Source organism: Hyla sarda, chromosome 1, assembly GCF_029499605.1.
Source record: "Hyla sarda isolate aHylSar1 chromosome 1, aHylSar1.hap1, whole genome shotgun sequence".
NCBI lineage: Eukaryota > Metazoa > Chordata > Amphibia > Anura > Hylidae > Hyla > Hyla sarda.
This window is the reverse complement of record NC_079189.1, coordinates 450561905-450579925: the sequence shown is the minus strand read 5'-3', so window position 1 is coordinate 450579925 and position 18021 is coordinate 450561905. Positions and strand designations below refer to the sequence as shown.

Sequence of the window (18021 nt, the reverse complement as noted above, 5' to 3'; positions counted from 1 at the left end):
CAGTCAGCTCAGACAGACTATTGTGCATATACAGTATGGCAGCTGACATTACTGCATCCGCATACACTGACAGCTAGACACTTCACATCTCTAAGGTCTGCTATACTGGCCACAGAAAACACTCAGCTAGACCGCTACCTGGCAGTCTCGTAAACACCTCATACGTGAGCAAGGTATTGATGGGATATAGTCGCTGTCTAATCATGTGCAGACAATATTTCAAAGTCGCTGATCCTTAGATGGCTGTCAGCACGCATGACTGAACATACCCACAAAGAGGCTGGTGAGCTATTATAGTGAAAAACAAAGTAACGGTTGTGTCAAGTCTAGGCACAATTTAGCGAAATATGACACCGACTTTGAAATACAGCTGCTAGAGTTTAAAACAGCTCACTTGGACCCCTATGTTGTCATGGGTGTTGGCAAACAATTTATCCAAGTTCATATGCATTTGCAGTCTAACACCGACATGAATGCCTTGGCATTTGGCTTGCCATCCGGAATAACGCATTCACCAGGAGATGCAAAGCGAAGCTAGTGGAGTAAGGAATTGGAAGTCCTATATACTTGCATGGAACTTGAAACAAAAAAAACATCCTTCACTTATGGGGGTAGGTTAGGGTTAATAAAATAGAAGGGGACGTGGCTTTGTCAGACTGGGCGTGATTTGCAAGCCAGACTGATGCACAAAAAGGGTAGATAATAAAAGGGGTGGGGCTTAACCTCTTCAGGACCCATATCGTACCGCTACGTCATGGGACGCTGGTACTTAAGGACCCATGACGTACATGTACGATCAGCAGGCATCCCGTGCAAATGCCCAGGGGGATCATCAGATCGGCGATCGCGGCAAATCGCAAGTGAATTCACACTTGCAATTTGCGCGATTCAGGGTCATTACGGGTCTATGGTGACCCGATATATAAGGGGGATTGCGGTTGTCCAATACACCTGAAGGGATAGGAGTGAGGTGGCAGGGGTGCCACCCCTCCTATCCATGCTATTGGTCGTATAGACGTGATGACCAATAGCAGATCGGGGGCGGGGGGGGGGGTTACTTTCGGTTTCCCCGTTCTACCCACCCACAATAGGCGGGGCAGGACGGGGAACTCGACAGGGATCGGTGCCGAAGGTCACTTACTGATCTGCTGAGGATGCGGGTGACTGTGATCGGCGATGACGTGCGGCTGGCTCCCTGGATCCTACAGAAGCCAGTGAGTTGCCTAGCAACATCTGGAGGGCTACAGTTTGAGACCACTGTACAGTGGTCTCTAAACTGTAGCCCTCCAGATGTTGCAAAACTACAACTATCAGCATGCCCGGACAGCTGTTTGGGCATGCTAGGAGTTGTAGTTTTGCAACAGCTGGAGGTCTACAATTTAGAGACCACTGCACAGTGATCTCCAAACTGTAACCCTCTAGATCTTGCAAAACTACAACTCCTAGCATGCCCACACAGCAGTTTGCTGTCTGTGCATGCTAGGATTTGTAGTTTTGCAACATCTGGAGGGCCAAAGTTTGGAGATCACTGTGGACTGGTCTCCAAATTGTAGACCTCCAGATGTTGCAAAACTGCAAAACCCAGCATGCCCAAACAGCTGTCTCGGCATGCTGGGAGTTGTAGTTGCGTACCTCCAGCTGTTGCATAACTACATCTCCCAGCATGCCCTTCGGCAATCAGTACATGCTGGGAGTTGGAGTTTTGCAACAGCTGGAGACACACTGGTTGGAAAATACTGAGTTAGGTAACAGAACGTAACTAAAGGTTTTCCAACCAGTGTGCCTCCAGCTGTTGCAAAAGTACAACTCCCAGCATGCACGGTCTGTCAGTACATGCTGGGAGCTGTAATTTTGAAACAGCTGAAGGCTTGCCCCCCCCCCCCCCCCCCCATGTGAATGTACAGGGTACATTCACATGGGCAGGTTTACAGTACGTTTCCTGCTTGAAGTTTGAGCTGTGACAAATTTTTTGCCGCAGAGCAAACTCCTAGCGGGAAACTCACCGTAACCCGCCAGTGTGAATGTACCCTAAAAACACTACACTACACTAACACATAATAAAGGGTAAAACACTACATATACACCCCTTACACTGCCCCCCCCCCCAATAAAAATGAAAAACATATTGTATGGCAGTGTTTACAAAACGGAGCCTCCAGCTGTTGCAAAACAACAACTCCCAGCATTTCTGGACAGCCACTGACTGTCCAGGCATGCTGGGAGTTTAGCAACAGCTGGAGGCACCCTGTTTGGGAATCACTGGCGTAGTATACCCCTATGTCCACCCCTATGCAATCCCTAATTTAGTCCTCAAATGCGCATGGAGCTCTCTCACTTCAGAGCCCTGTCAAATTTCAAGGAAACAGTTTAGGGCCACATATGGGGTATTTCCGTACTCGGGAGAAATTGCACTACAAATTTTGGGGGGCTTTTTCTCCTTTTACCCCTTATGAAAAGGAAACGTTGGGGGCTACACCAGCTTGTTAGTGTAAAAAAATAAAAAAAATTTACACTAACATGCTGGTATTGCCCCATACTTTTTATTTTCACAAGCGTTAAAAGGAAAAAAAGACCCCCAAAATTTGTAATGCAATTTCTCCTGAGTACAGAAATACCCCATATGTAGGCGTAAAATGCTCTGCGGGCGCACAACAAGGCTCAGGAGTGAGAGTGCACTATGAACATTTGAGGCCTAAATCGGTGATTTGCAAAAAAAGAAATACCCACATGTGACCCCATTTTGGAAACTACACCCCTCACGAAACGTAACAAGGGGTATAGTGCGCCTTAACACCCCACAGGTGTTTAATTAAAATTCTTCAAAGTTGGATGGAAAAATTAAAAAAAAAATCTTCACTTAAATGCTGGTGTTTTCACAAGGGAAAATAGGAAAAAAAAGCCCCCCCAAAATTTGTAACCTTATTTCTTCTGAGTAAGAACATATGCCATGTGTGGATGTAAAGTGCTCTGCGGGCGAACTACAATTCTCAGAAGAGAAGGAGCGCCATTGGGATTTTGAAGAGAAAATTTGTCCGGAATTGAAGGCCACGTGTGTTTACAAAGCCCCCATAGTGCCAGAACAATGGACCCCCCCCACATGTGACCCCATTTTGGAAACTACACCCCTCAGGTAATGTAATAATGGGTACAGTGAGCATTTATACCCCACTGGAGTCTGACAGATTTTTGGAACAGTGGTCCGTGAAAATGAAAAATTTAATTTTTCATTTGCACAGCCCACTGTTCCAAAGATCTGTCAAATGCCAGTGGGGTGTGAATACTCACTGCACCCCTTATTAAATTCTGTGAGGGGTATAGTTTCCAAAATTGGGTCACATGTGGGGGGGTCCACTGTTCTGGCAGCACGGGGGACATTGTAAACGCTGGTTGAATGATGGACGTATGTCTATTTTGGACCGTACTAACTATATGGCCCCTGACTTCCATTCCAAACAATTTTTTTTCCAAAAGCTCAATGGCGCTCCTTCTCTTCTGAGCATTGTAGTGCGCCAGCAGAGCACTTGACGTCCACACATGGGGTATTTCCATACTCAGAAGAAATGGGATTAAAAATTTTGGAGATCATTTTCTACTATTACCCCTTGTAAAAATGTAAAATTTGGGAAAAACCTGCATTTTAGTGAAAAAAAAATTTTAAATTAATTTACGCATCCAATTTTAACAAAAAGTCGTCAAACACTTGTGAGGTCTTAAGGTTAACTGTACACCTTGTTACATTCCTTGAGAGGTGTAGGTATCCAAAATAGTATGTGTTTTTCTTTTTTGCTGTTCTGGCAGCATAGGGGCTTCCTAAATGAGACATGCCCCCCAAAAACCATTTAAGCAAAATTTGCTTTCCAAAAGCCAAATGTGACTCCTTCTCTTCTGAGCATTGTAGTGCGCCAGAAGAGCACTTGACATCCACACATGGGATATTTCCATACTCAGAAGAGATGGGGGTTACACATTTTGGGGGGCATTTTCTCCTATTACCCCTTCTTAAATTTGGGGGAAAACTAGCATTTTAGTGGAAAAAAAAATCATTTGCACATCCAAATTTAACGAAAAGTCGTCAAACACATGTGGGGTGTTAAGACTCACTGTACCCCTTGTTACGTTCCTTGAGGGGTGCAGTGTCCAAAATAGTATGCCATGTGGTTTTAATTTTTTTGCTGTTCTAGCACCATAGGGGCTTCTTAAATGTGACATGCCCCCAAAAACCATTTCAGAAAAACTCACTCTCCAATATCCCATAGTCGCTCCTTCCCTTCTGAGCCCGCCGAACACTTGACATACACATATGAGGTATTTCCTTACTCGAGAGAAATTAGCTTACACATTTTAGGAACATTTCCCTCCTTTTACCCTTTGTAAAAATAAAAAAATTGGGTCTACAAGAACATGCCAGTGTAAAAAAAATGAAGATTTTGAATTTTCTCCTTTAATTTGCTGCTATTCCTGTGAAACACCTAATGGGTTAACAAACCTTTTGAATGGCACTTTGAATACTTTGAGGGGTGCAGTTTTTATAATGGGGTCATTTATGGGGTATTTCTAATATGAAGGCACTTCAAATCCACTTCAAAACTAAACTGGTCCCTGAAAATTTTCGATTTAGAAAATTTTGTGAAAAATTTGAAAATTGCTGCTATACTTTGAAGCCCTCTGATGTCTTCCAAAAGTAAAAACATGCTAACTTTATGATGCAATCATAAAGTAGACATATTGTATATGTGAATCAATATATAATTTATTTGGGATGTCCATTTTCTTCATAAGCAGAGAGCTTCAAAGAAATGATGCAAGTATCAACAAAATGTTACCACTATCATAAAGTGTCACGAAAAAACTATCTCGGAATCAGAATGAAAGGAAAAGCATCCCAGAGTTATTAATGCTTAAAGTGACAGTGGTCAGATGTGCAAAAAATGGCCAGGTCCTACAATGAAAATTGGCTGGGTCCTTAAGGGGTTAAAATGAGGGCATGTCTTTGTGACACGTGGTGTGGCTTGCAAGCCGGATTGACAAATTCACCAGGAGATGCAGAGCGGAGCTTGTGGAGTAAGGTACTGGAAGTCCCATATACTTGCATGGGACTTGAAAAAAACCCCCATCTTTTATATAAGGGTGTAGGTAAGGGTTAATTTAACTATCATATCTTTTTATTTGACATATAAGTAATATGTGACCAGGAATTATTGAAATGTCTCCAGCCATACGGAAGTTATGTGGGAACATACATTTCCCATTGATTTGCATCGGACTTTAAACAAAAACCCTAACCCTCACAAATGGGGGTAGTTAAGGGTTAAATTAATTATCCTATATTTTAAGTGGACATATAAGTAACATGTGACCAAGTATTATCGAAATATCTCCAGCTGTTTGGAAGTTATGCAGTAACACATGTTTCCCATAGACTTGTAGGGGACTTTAAACAAAAACCCCGACCCTGGCAAATGGGGGTGAGTAAGGGTTAACTCACTTATCCTATGTTTGTTGGTCTGACGAAGCCCGCATGTGCGGTTGAAACGGCTGTCACACCTTAGACATCTGCAGTGTCCTGCATCCACTCCCCACACGAGCTGCAAGGGTCTTGTCTGTACCTTCACTGCAAATAAAAATAAGCTTTTTCTACAAGTATGGGGTGAGTGCATCTTTCTTTCTACCTGGATAACATTGTTGTATTGCACTATATGCACTTCAAGATAGCATCCCCCACGAGCTTACATATACCGTGATTGAGGTCCATTCATACTAGCTACCAGCACTGATTGAATATACTAGCCACTGGTGCTCAGCGTTGCTGTTTCTACCAGTGATTTATCCCATGTTTGTTGTTGACAGAAGTAATAAGATATAAGTAACATGTGTGCCAAGTTTCATGTTAATATCTTCAGCCGTTTGGACGTGATGCTGGAACATACACACACACTGAGTTTTTTTTTTTTTTTGTGCACTGTACTCGAAGATCCTGCCATATTGGGTCAATGCATAGGGCAACGGAAGCAAGCTTCGAAATCGGCCCCCTTTCTCAAAAATCTAATTAACCCCTTAAGGAGGATAAGTTTCAGATCGCGGGGGTTCCGACCGCTGGGATCTCCTGAACAAGGCCCAGCAGCCCGTGGGAAGGGGGCGTGTTGACAACCGCACAAAGCAGCAGTTGACACGCCCCCTTTAATACAACTCTATGCCAGAGCGCTGCCTTCAGCAATCTCCGGCTCTGCCATAGCGCTTTGTGCGGCAGTCGACACCCGCAGTCGACATCTGGCCAGTAAGACGGGGGCCCGTACAGGAGATCGCAGGGGGATTGGGGATCCTTAGGATTGGGGATAAGATTTTCAGCACTGGACTACCCCTTTAACCCCTTAAGGACGCAAGGTTTTTCAGTTTTTGCATTTTCGTTTTTTCCTCCTTACCTTTTAAAAATCATAACCCTTTAAATTTTCTACCTAAAAATCCATATTATGGCTTATTTCTTGCGTCACCAATTCTACTTTGCAGTGACATTAGTCGTTTTACCCAAAAATCCACGGCGAAACGGAAAAAAAAAAATCATTCTGCAACAAAATCGAAGAAAAAACGCCATTTAGTAACTTTTGGAGGCTTCCGTTTCTACGCAGTGCATATTTCAGCAAAAATGACACCTTATCATTATTCTGTAGGTCCATACGGTTAAAATGGTATCCTACTTATATAGGTTTAATTTTGTCGTACTTCTGGGAAAAAATCATAAATACATGTGTATAAAAATGTATATACGTTTAAAAATGTCCTCTGACCCCTATAACTTTTTTATTTTTCCATGTACAGGGCGGTATTAGGGTTCATTTTTTGCGCCGTGATTTGAAGGGGGGTGATTCAAACTTTTATTAGGGAAGGGGTTAAATGATCTTTATTAACACTTTTCTTTCCTTTTTTTTTTTTGCAATGTTATAGCCCCCATAGGGAGCTATAACACTGCACACACTGATCTTTTACACAGATCACTGGCATGTATTAACATGCCTGTGATCAGTGTTATCGGCGCTTGACTGCTCCTGCCTGGATCTCAGGCACGGAGCAGTCATTCGCCGATCAGACACTGAGGAGGCAGGCAAGGTCCCTCCCGGTGTCCTGTAAGCTGTTTGGGATGCCGCGATTTCACCATAGCAGTCCCGAACAGCCCGACTGAGCAGCCGGGATAGTTTCACTTTCGCTTCAGACGCGGCGGTCAGCTTTCATCGCTGCGTCTGAAGAGTAAATAGAGGGCATCACCGCGATCTGTGATGTCCTGTGATCGACCCGATATGACGTGGGGTCACCGCGTGACCCCGCGGCATATCGCGGGAGCCGGCGGAGGACGTAAATATATGTGGTAAGCCTCTGGGGTAGGGGTAGTGTAGTCAGGGTATTGCTTCAGTATATCAGGGGTTAAGGTTAACCCTATTGTTTGTGACACCAGGCTGAGGGCTAGTATGCTGAGGTAATTCTCCAGCCTATCGCCGCCCTTCCCAGTAAAGATAGGTGCATGCAAATAATGACTGAAGGTCCACAAGGTAGTTGAACTTGAACTTGGATAAACTTTACTTAAAGGCTTGCGGTACATCCAATGAACAGTAACAGTCTCATTCAAACAGTCTCTATACACTTCAGTGACTGACAGTTGTTGCGGACCTTGACTTGTGTTATAAGTCTCTGAATTTAGGGTTAATTGCGAAGATCTGTCCGGATTTAGGGGATAGATAAGGTCCGGTGATCTTGCAGAGTGCTTAGGGATTGATACACTCACGGTTTAGAAGAGATCAGCCATCGCCGCAAGGCTCGGGCCTAAACTCACTGATGACAGCAGTGCGGATCCTTCCCTGTCAACAGCCCAGGAACAAGAGAGATGCTGCTTGCTTGGCAGCCAGGAATAAGAGACAGATTAATGGCTGCAACTCCCTTATATGGGCAGGGGCTGAGCCATTTTGGATTGGTCCAATCAGCTGTCACTCACTGTTACAAAGCATGGTGGGTGATCACCTGACTTCCTCCCAAAGGTCCTTGAACCATAAACCATAGAGTTTCACCGATCACATGACCCGCAGGTCCTACGACACTAACTAGGCAAGTACACTTACTATATAAATATATACATTAGATTTAAATAATTTTAATTACAAAAGGGGTGACAAGGGGCTAGATAAGGATGAGACCCCACCTAAACCTAGGGACTCTGACTTTGGGGACCTCACCACAAGGCAGCGGACGCAATCCGGTGCTGGGACACCCCATATATGTCCTTCGTAGTTAAGGAGTTAAGGACCAGAGCATTGTTTTTACAAATCTGACCACTGTCAGTTTAAGTATTAATAACTCTCGGATGCATTTACTTTTCATTCTGATTCCAAGATTGTTTTTCCGGGACATATTCTACTTTATGTTAGTGGTAAATTTTTGTCGATACTTGCATCATTTCTTGGTGAAAAATTCCAAAATTTGATGAAAAATGTGAAAACTTTGCTTTTTTTTTTTTAACATTGAAGCTCTCTGCTTATAAGGAAAATGGACATACCAAATAAATTATATATTGATTCACATATACAATATGTCTACTTTAGGTTGGCATCAAAAAGTTGACATGTTTTTACTTTTGGAAGACATCAAATTCAGCAGCTTCAAATTCAGCAGCAATTTTAAAATTTTTCCCGAAAATTTCAAAATTGTACGTTTTCAGGGACCAGTTCAGTTTGAAGTGGATTTGAGGGGCTTTCATAGAAATAGAAATACCCCATAAATGACCCCATTATAAAAACTGCACCCATCAAAGTATTCAAAATGACATTCAGAAAGTTTGTTAACCCTTTAGGTGTTTCACAGGAATAGCAGCAAAAAGTGCTCTGCTGGCATACTACAAGGCTCAGAAGGGAAGGAACGACAATAGGATTTTGGAGAGTGAATTTTGCTGAAATGGTTTTTGGGGGGGCCTGTCGAATTTAGGAATCCCCTATGGTGCCAGAACAGCAAAAAATTAATAAAAACACATCCCTCAAGGAATGTAACAAGGGGTACAGCGAGCCTTAACACCCCACAGGAGTTTGACAACTTTTCGTTAAAGTCGAATGTATAAAAAATTATTTTTTCACTAAAATGCCGTTGTTACCCCAAATTTTACATTTTTACAATAAGTAATAGGAGAAAATGCCCCCCGAAATTTGTAACCCCATTTCTTCTGAGTATGGAAATACCCCATGTGTGGACGTCAAGTGCACTGCGGGCGCACTACAATGCTCAGAAGACAAGGAGTCACATTTAGCTTTTGGAAAGCAAATTTTGCTGAAATGGTTTTTGGGAGGCATGTCGCATTTAGGAAGTCCCTTTTGTGCCAGAACAGCAAAAAATAAAATAAAATAAATAAACACATGGCATACTATTTTGGAAACTACACCCCCTCATGGCACGTAACAAGGGATTACAATGAGCGTTAAAGTCGGATGTGTAAATTAAATTTCTTTTTCATTAAAATGCTGGTTTTCCCCAAAATGTTACATTTTTACAAGGGGTAATAGGAGAAAATTTATAACCCCATTTCTTCTGAGTATGTAAATACCCCATATGTGGATGTAAAGTGATCTGCGGGCAAACTAGAATGCTCAGAAGAGAAGGAGCGCCATAAAGCTTTTGGAGAGAGAATTTGTTTGGAATGGGATCGGGGGCCATGTGAGTTTACAAAGCCCCCATGGTGCCAGAACAGTGGACCCACATGTGACCCCATTTTGGAAACTACACCCCTCACGGAATGTAATAAGGGGTGCAGTGAGCATTTACACCCCACTGACGTTTGACAGATCTTTGGAACAGTGGGCTGTGCAAATGGAAAATGACACCGCCTGGTTTCCTTAAAGCGTACCCGTCAGATCACTCAAAAAAACAAAACTGTTATATGTTGCTCAGTATCTCATCCTGATCATGTACATATACTTTTTTATGTGTCCATGACCTACATTTCTCTCAGCATTAGCTTTATTTCTGAAATACCTTAATTTTGTCCACCAGAAGCAGGGGGGGCGGGTACTCACTGTGATAACCACTCCCCCTCCTCCCCCTCCCTCACTCCTCAGTCCAGTGCTTCCCTGCCAGAGAGCCTCCCGCTGTTGCAAAACTACAGCTCCCAGCATGCCCACAGATCATTTGGCTGTGCAGGCATGCTGGGAGTTTTAGTTTTGCAACAGCTGGAGGCATATGATTTTAGTCCCCCTTCATTACACACACACACACACAAACTGACTTCATATATTCTTACACATACACATTAGATAGACACACTGATATACACCCATACACATATATCCACACAAACATATATGCAGGGACACTTACTTTTTTGTCTGCAATGCAATGGGTTTCTGCCTTTCTCACACAGCAGACATCAGTGAGAGCCCGACACCAGTCTTCCTGCCCCTCCCCCTCCCCTTCATGAGTCTGCAGTGTGTACAGCCCCTCCCCCCTCCAAAACATCCAGGACGGAGCAGTGTACACAGCAGGACTGAGAGCATTCCAGAAGGCAGGGGAGGCAGTTCTTTGACTGGCTTTTTCAGTATGAAATACTGAAAATTTTCTAATGAAAGCAATTGCAAAACCTATTGCTTTACAACATTTCAAAAGTTTTTATTTCTGACTGTCCATTTAAGTACCAGGAAACTAGGGTGTACCTGTATGTCCTTGGTCCTGGTGGGGTTATTATATGGTCCCTAGATAGGGGACGTAACAGATATTAAACTTATAAGAACAGATACTACACTTGATCTTAGCCAAAAGGCTGAGAAGCGACATAAATATATATTTTTTGGTTTTATGGTAAATTTTGTTATTAAATGATTGATGTCATTACAAAGTACAATTGGTGACGCAATAAATGAGCCCTTCTATGGGTCTGTAGGTGCAAAATTGAAAGCGTAATGATCTTAAGTAGGGGAGGAGGGGGGTAGGATTTATTCATATTTATTACTTTATTATAAAAAAAAAAATCAGCATTGATCAGTGTAATCTGTGCTCTGCTGCTCTAGCCTACCAAAGCAGGAGCAGCAAAGAAAGGACCAGACAACATGAAGGTAGGTAGGGACCCTCCAGCTGTCAGGTAAGCTGATTAAGACCCTGTGATTACTTCTAAGTGGTCCCAATCAGCTTAGTCAACCAAATGCCCATGCATAATAACATACTTTAGGTCCCGCGATCAACGTTGATCTTGGAAGCTAAAGGGTTAATAGCCTAGCAGTGGTGATTAGCTGCGGCCCCTGGATGATGATTGCAACTGGGGGCTGCATGGTACAGAGCAGGATGAGGTCACAATCCCGCTCAGAGGTCTTTCCCTGGGTACTTCCTATTTTTCTGGCTCCTCCCACCTGTTTGCGCTGGTCTAAAAAAAACGAAAGCGGCTGAAGCAGGCAAGTTAAGACATTTGTATAACATAATGAAAGTTGCGCAAATGTTGTAGCCCTGCAATCTACACTGTTAACATAACTCCATGAGTTACATAAACAGTGTACCCGCTTACGCAACTCCTATTAAAGTCAATAGGAGTTACGCAAATTGCGTAACTTTCCTGCTCCGCCCGCTTTTGGCTTTTCTGACCACTGCAAACAGGCAAGAGGAACCATAAAAAACTAACAAATAAAACTGAAACAACTGACATGGGACAGCCCCTTTAAGTTAATACAGAGGAAGTCGAGTTGTTCTTTTCAGTCTGACCACAGTGCTCTTTGATGGCACCTCTGTCCTTGTCAGGAACTGTCCGGAGCAGGATAGGTTTGCTATGGGAATTTGCTACTACTCTAGACAGTTCCTGATATAGACACAGATGTCAGCAGAGAACACTGAGGTGAGACGGAAAAGAACAACTCAACTTTCTCTGTAGTATTCAGCAGCTAATAAGTACTGGAAGTATTAAGTTTTTTTTTATAGAACTAATTTACAAATCTGTTTAACTTTCTGGAGCCAGTTGATATGAATTTTTTTCCCCCATCGGGGTACCCCTTTAACCTCTTAAGTCCGCTCCCTTTCTATAACCAATGGCTAGGACCCGTGGTTAATAGTGCATCGTGATGCCGCGCGCTGTTAACCCTTTTGACACGGGTTCAAAGTTGATCACTGCGTCTAAAGTGAAACTAAACTACCACTGGCTAGCTCAGTGGGCTGTTTGGGACCGCTTGAGGACACAAGGAGGGCCCCTACCTTCCTACTGCGTATCCGATCGGCGAAAAAACAAGCAGGAAAATTTTACAGCTTTAAAACAGTGTTAGATGCATTCCTGGAACAAAATAACATTAATGCTTATGAAGAAATATAAAATCCCATCCCTTCCCCAATATCGCGCCACACCCCTACCCTTCAATTCCCTGGTTGAACTTGATGGACGTATGTCTTTTTTCAACCGTACTAACTATGTAACCATGAATGACTGCTCAGTGCCTGACATCCAGGCATGAGCAGTCAAGCGGCAGAATCACTGATCAATGTTATCCTATGGGATAACAATGATCAATGTTAAATATTAGTGTGTGCAGTGTTATAGCCCCCTATAGGGGCTATAACATAGCAAAAAAAAAAAAAGTTTACAAAAAAAAAGTGAATAAAGATCATTTAACCCCTCCCCTAATAAAAGTTTGAATCACCCCCTTTTTCCCATTGAAAAAAAACAGTGTAAATAAAAAAAAAACATATGTGGTATTGCCGCGTGCGAAAATGTCCAAATTATAAAAAATATATTGTTAATTAAACTGCATGGTCAATGGCGTTTGCGCAAAAAAATTTCCAAACTCACTTTTTATATCATGAAAAAATAGAAATTTACCAAAAATGGTACCACTAAAAACTTCAGATCACGGTGCAAAAAATTAGCCCTTATACTGCCCGGAAAAATTTAAAAGTTATAGGGGTCAGAAGATGACAATTTTAAATGAATACCGTATTTATCAGCGTATAACACGCACTTTTTAGGCTAAAATTTTTAGCCTAAAGTCTGTGTGCGTGTTATACGCCGATACCCCCCCAGGAAAGGCAGGGGGAGAGAGGCCGTCGCTGCCCGCTTCTCTCCCCCTGCCTTTCCTGGGGTCTAGAGCGCCGCTGCCCGTTCTGTCCCCCTGACTATCGGTGCCGGCGCCGATAGCCAGGGGGAGAGAAGCGGCGCCGACAGCCAGGAGGAGAGAAGGGGCAGCGGCACCCATTGCCGGCGCCGCTGCCCCGTTGCCTCCCCCCATCCCCGGTGGCATAATTACCTGAGTCGGGTCCGCGCTGCTCCGCTGCTCCAGGCCTCCGTCGTTGCTATGCACTGAACGGCGCTGCGCATGACGTCAGAGCACCGCGCCGTGCATAGAAACGACGCTGGTCCCCAGCGTCGTTGCTATGCATGGCGCGGCGCTCTGACGTCATGCGCCGCGCCGTTCAGCGCATAGCAACAACGGAGGCCTGGAGCAGCGGAGCAGCGCGGACCCGAGCAGCGCGGACCCGACTCAGGTAATTATGCCACCGGGGATGGGGGGAGGCAACGGGGCAGCGGCGCCGGCAATGGGTGCTGCTGCCCCTTCTCTCCCCCTGGCTGTCGGCGCCGCTTCTCTCCCCCTGGCTATCGGCGCCGGCACCGATAGTCAGGGGGACAGAACGGGCAGCGGCGCCGATAACCAGGGGGTGAAAAGGGCCGACAGCAGCGCTCTAGACCCCAGGAAAGGCAGGGGGAGAGAAGCGGGCAGCGACGGCCTCTCTCCCCCTGCCTTTCCTGGGGGTATATCGGGGTATACACGCGCACACACGCACCCTCATTTTACCATGGATATTTGGGTAAAAAACTTTTTTTACCCAAATATCCTTGGTAAAATGAGGGTGCGTGTTATAGGCCGGTGCGTGGTATACCCCGATAAATACGGTACATTTTCCTGCATGTAGTTATGATTTTTCCAGAAGTACAACAAAATCAAACCTATATAAGTAGGGTATCATTTTAATCGTATGGACCTACAAAATAAAGAGAAGGTGTCATTTTTACTGAAAAATGTACTGCGTATAAACGGAAGCCCCCAAAAGTTACAAAATGGTATTTTTTCTTCAATTTTATAGCACATTGATTTTTTTTCCATTTCGCCGTAGATTTTTGGGTAAAATGACTGATGTCTTTACAAAGTAGAATTGGTGGCGAAAAAAAATAAGCCATCATATGGATTTTCAGGTTCAAAATTGAAATACTTATGATTTTTTAAAGGTGAGGAGGAAAAAAGTAAAGTGCAAAAACGTAAAAAACCAGTGTCCTTAAGGGATTAAACTATTGAATGACAGTAGAATCAATTTTGTTTTCATGTTGGCACAGGTCTTCTTTAAAAAGTATATATCTAGTGTGCACTATGAAAATAAAATATAATATGCTCCATCTGACTCTGTATATCTTTACTGTATATGTAGGGATTTTTTTTTCTTGTAAAAATGTAATAAAGATACAGGTCAATGGAAGACACAAAGAAGGCAATAACCCTGAGTTGGTTTAAAATTAAACTAAGGTTTAATATAGTTTTCATATCCTTGTGATGACAGATGAGACTTTGTATTATAAAACCATTTGCTTTTGCTCCACTCAGGCCACTGTTGAGATAATTATGGACTAAAATATGAAGACAGACAGTAACGCACCTTTATCTGTAAAGAACCATAATAGGACAATTTATGCAACCCGGGACTGCTAGGCTGCAGTTGTAAAAGTGGCTGATTAAAGGCATTATCTGTACACATAATAACCAGCTGACACTTGATCTGTATGACAGGCCTTGATTAAAACACTTAAAAGCAGTGGAAAACTACGCATTTCATGCATGACAAATGTCCTTCCTGTCTCTGTGCATCAGGCATCTGTAGCATGACATCCCACGTAAAAGAGTGTCAGCACATTTAACCCAGTGTGTGTTGGGCTACGTTCACATCATGTTTTTCTTTTATGTTTAGCATAAATATCAGGAAAGCTATCACAGTACATGCTTAATGTGTCCATAGTCTTTCATTGCCGGATGACGGCCAAAAGAGTGAAACTTTTATGTAGTCGATATATGTCAGAATACTGGAAAAAAGATGTTTGCAATAGGGTGGTAAACTACCATTCCATTAAACACAACACTACAAAGTAAAAATAATTTAGCATATTTATCGGCATACAACACGCACTTTTAAAATAAAATATAAGGCAGAAACCCTACCTGGTTGTTATACAACGATAAATTCAAACGGTGTTGCATCTGGGCCCATAGCAGCCGCCACTGGTCACTATTCGAAAGTGGCGGCGGGCGGGCTGCTGATCTTGAACAAGCAGCTGGCGCCGAGGACACTTTAAATCAGCGACCAACGGCAGCTGATTGCTCAAGTTTTGTTGCTGGCCTTCTTACTGCACATTAATAACTATGTAGAAATTTGTACATTCTATACTTTCTTTCCTCCTTAAGCCTGTATGCATTTGTACAGAGAATGAGAACTAGTACTACAAAGAAGCTTACAAAAATAATTCCATTCTCTCTCTCAGAGAGGGACGTGTAGTGCCATTGTGGGCTGTCCTATGAGCTAAAGATTGCCTCAGGCATCCCTGCTGTCTATAGGTGGGGCCCACTGCTCCATTTTCTAAGCTGTAATAATGTAAAATATTGTTGTTTCATGATATGTGTTAATTTATGCTCTGTACCTTTACGGGATTGTGGCAGAGGGGCCAGGTGACCCTAACACCCAATGGGAGAGTTTAATTTAGTGAGGAAAAGTAGTCTTGTGAGGAGCTGCAGTCCAGTACAGTTGCAGTAAGAAGAGTGTGTTCCAGCTAGCAAGCTAAGGAGAAACCTAGGGAGAAGAGGTCTACTAAATTCCACAGCCATGCCAAATCTCAGTAAAAGACCCCGACACTCAGGTGAATTGGCAAAGCCTGGCAGTAAGCAAAGCTCCTGGGGAAAACCTCTACTTCAGTCAGTCATCTTAAGCCTTTCAAGTCAGCGTGTAATGCTACTAATCTTAAAGCTGCATTCAACAGCAACTACAACTCCCAGCCAGGGGACAGGCTCCCCAGGTTCCACTCTGCCTATCCCTCTGCACCAAAGTATGTATTGTTTAAAGAGTACCGGTCACCAAATAAAACTTTTAACCCATTAAGGACCAGACCAATTTTATTTTTGCATTTTCGTTTTTTCCTCCTCACCTTCTAAAAATTATAACTCTTTTATATTTCCATCCACAGACCCATATGAGGGCTTGTTTTTGCGTCACCAATTGTACTTTGTAATGACATCACTTATTTTACCATAAAATGTATGGCGCAATCAAACAAATATTATTTGGGATTATGTGGGAAAATTGAAAAGAAAACCGCAATTTAGCATATTTTGGAAGGTTTTGTTTTCACGCTGTACACTTTCCGGTAAAAATGACATGATTTCTTTTTTCTGTGGGTCAATACAATTAAAATGATACCCTGGTTATATGCTTTTCTATAATTGTACCGCTTTTAACACCATTTTAACAAAATTTGTATGTTTGAAATTGCCCTATTTTGACCACCTATAACTTTCTTATTTTTCCGTATATGGGGCTATATGAGGGCAAATTTTTTGCGCCATGATCTGTAGTTTTTATCAGTACCCCTCGATCTCAGACCAGAGCAGAAGACCCCGGGAGATGGACCTCCGGGGACCTGAGGGGACCTCTGACCGCCATGCTGGATGATCCGATCCCTGCGTCAGCGCTGTGGGCGATCCGATCATCCATTCAAAGTACCGCACTGCCGCAGATGCCATGATCTGTATTGATCACGGCATCTGAGGGGTTAATGGCGGACATCCGCACGATCGCGGATGTCCACCATTACCGCGGGTCACTGGCTGCTGATAACAGCTGGGACCTGCCGAGCATGACGCGAGTACCGCTCCGGTGCTCACGGTCATGGCGACGCGTAAATGTACATCATGGTGCGCTAAGTACCAAGTCACCATGACGTACATTTACGTCCATTGTCGTTAAGGGGTTAATATAGTGTTCCTTATGTAATTAGCAGATACTTTCCAATTCACTTGCTTTTAAAATTATCAACATAAAAATGTTTAAAATGTAATATAAAAAATGGCCACTAGGTGGCTCTGTTCTGTTCCCTGACACAATTAATACAGTGAGTTTGATTTCCTCCAGGCCTGGCAGGAGTTCGAACTCAAGAAGTGTTTCTCTGCACGGAGCTTGATTGTCAGCTGCTCAATATGAATCACCAGTGGACCAACACCAGTGAAAGAGGTGCCTAAAACATAACTTTTATTCCTTTTTCTATAAAAATATCAAAGCAACAATTGTGTATATAGTGCTTGTAACGCGTTTCTGTTGCCTCCTTCAGCAACGTCATCAGGGGAGTATTCAGAACATATGGGGTTAATAATAGATTCTTATATAGTACATTCATCAGACAGTCACTGAATGCTTATTGGTATATGCAGTACTGTCGGATGCGCCCTTAATCAAAGAAAAGATCATATTTAAAATAAGAATAGACCGTATGGGTGTATCCCTTTATCATGAAGTCCTCAGCCAGCGGGGGTCCGCCCTGAAAAAAAATAAAAGAAAACCTGCAAGTAGTGTAAGAATACAAAATATGTGCCCCCTTCCGGGTTATCTGTATCTGTCCTCAGCACAACGTTGTTCACTCACTTATAACCCTCCAGCTGGTGTCCCTGCAAAATAAAAGCATAGCCCTACTCAGTATTCCAATGGTAGGGTTTTCCTGCAGAGAAAGATACCACTCCAAAACGAGTTACTCACGGTTCCGAGTCTTCAAATGAGATGTAAATTGCAGCGCGCACTCTCGGAGTCGCAAAGGGTCCGACTGACATACAGTCCAGCGTGCTGCCCGGAGAAGCCGGTGTTTGACGTCTTATGCAAGCGGATCTCTATATCACATCTGATGCGCCCGCCCTGCTTCCCTGGGCAACGCATCCTAAGGCGGTGCATGGCTACATGCACTCGCAGGAAGGTGTTTTACTATTTGCGGTCCATGCAGAAGGTCAGCCTCTA

General features: G+C 43.3%; 1 protein-coding gene and 1 pseudogene across 24 annotated transcripts in view; both read right to left on the bottom strand.

Moving 5' to 3' along the window:
• Positions 1-18021, bottom strand: part of RIMBP2 (RIMS binding protein 2) — a 970948-nt gene that overhangs the window by 330876 nt on the left and 622051 nt on the right. The gene's annotated exons all lie outside the window — the stretch shown is intronic.
• Positions 10693-10792, bottom strand: LOC130337612 (U2 spliceosomal RNA; annotated as a pseudogene).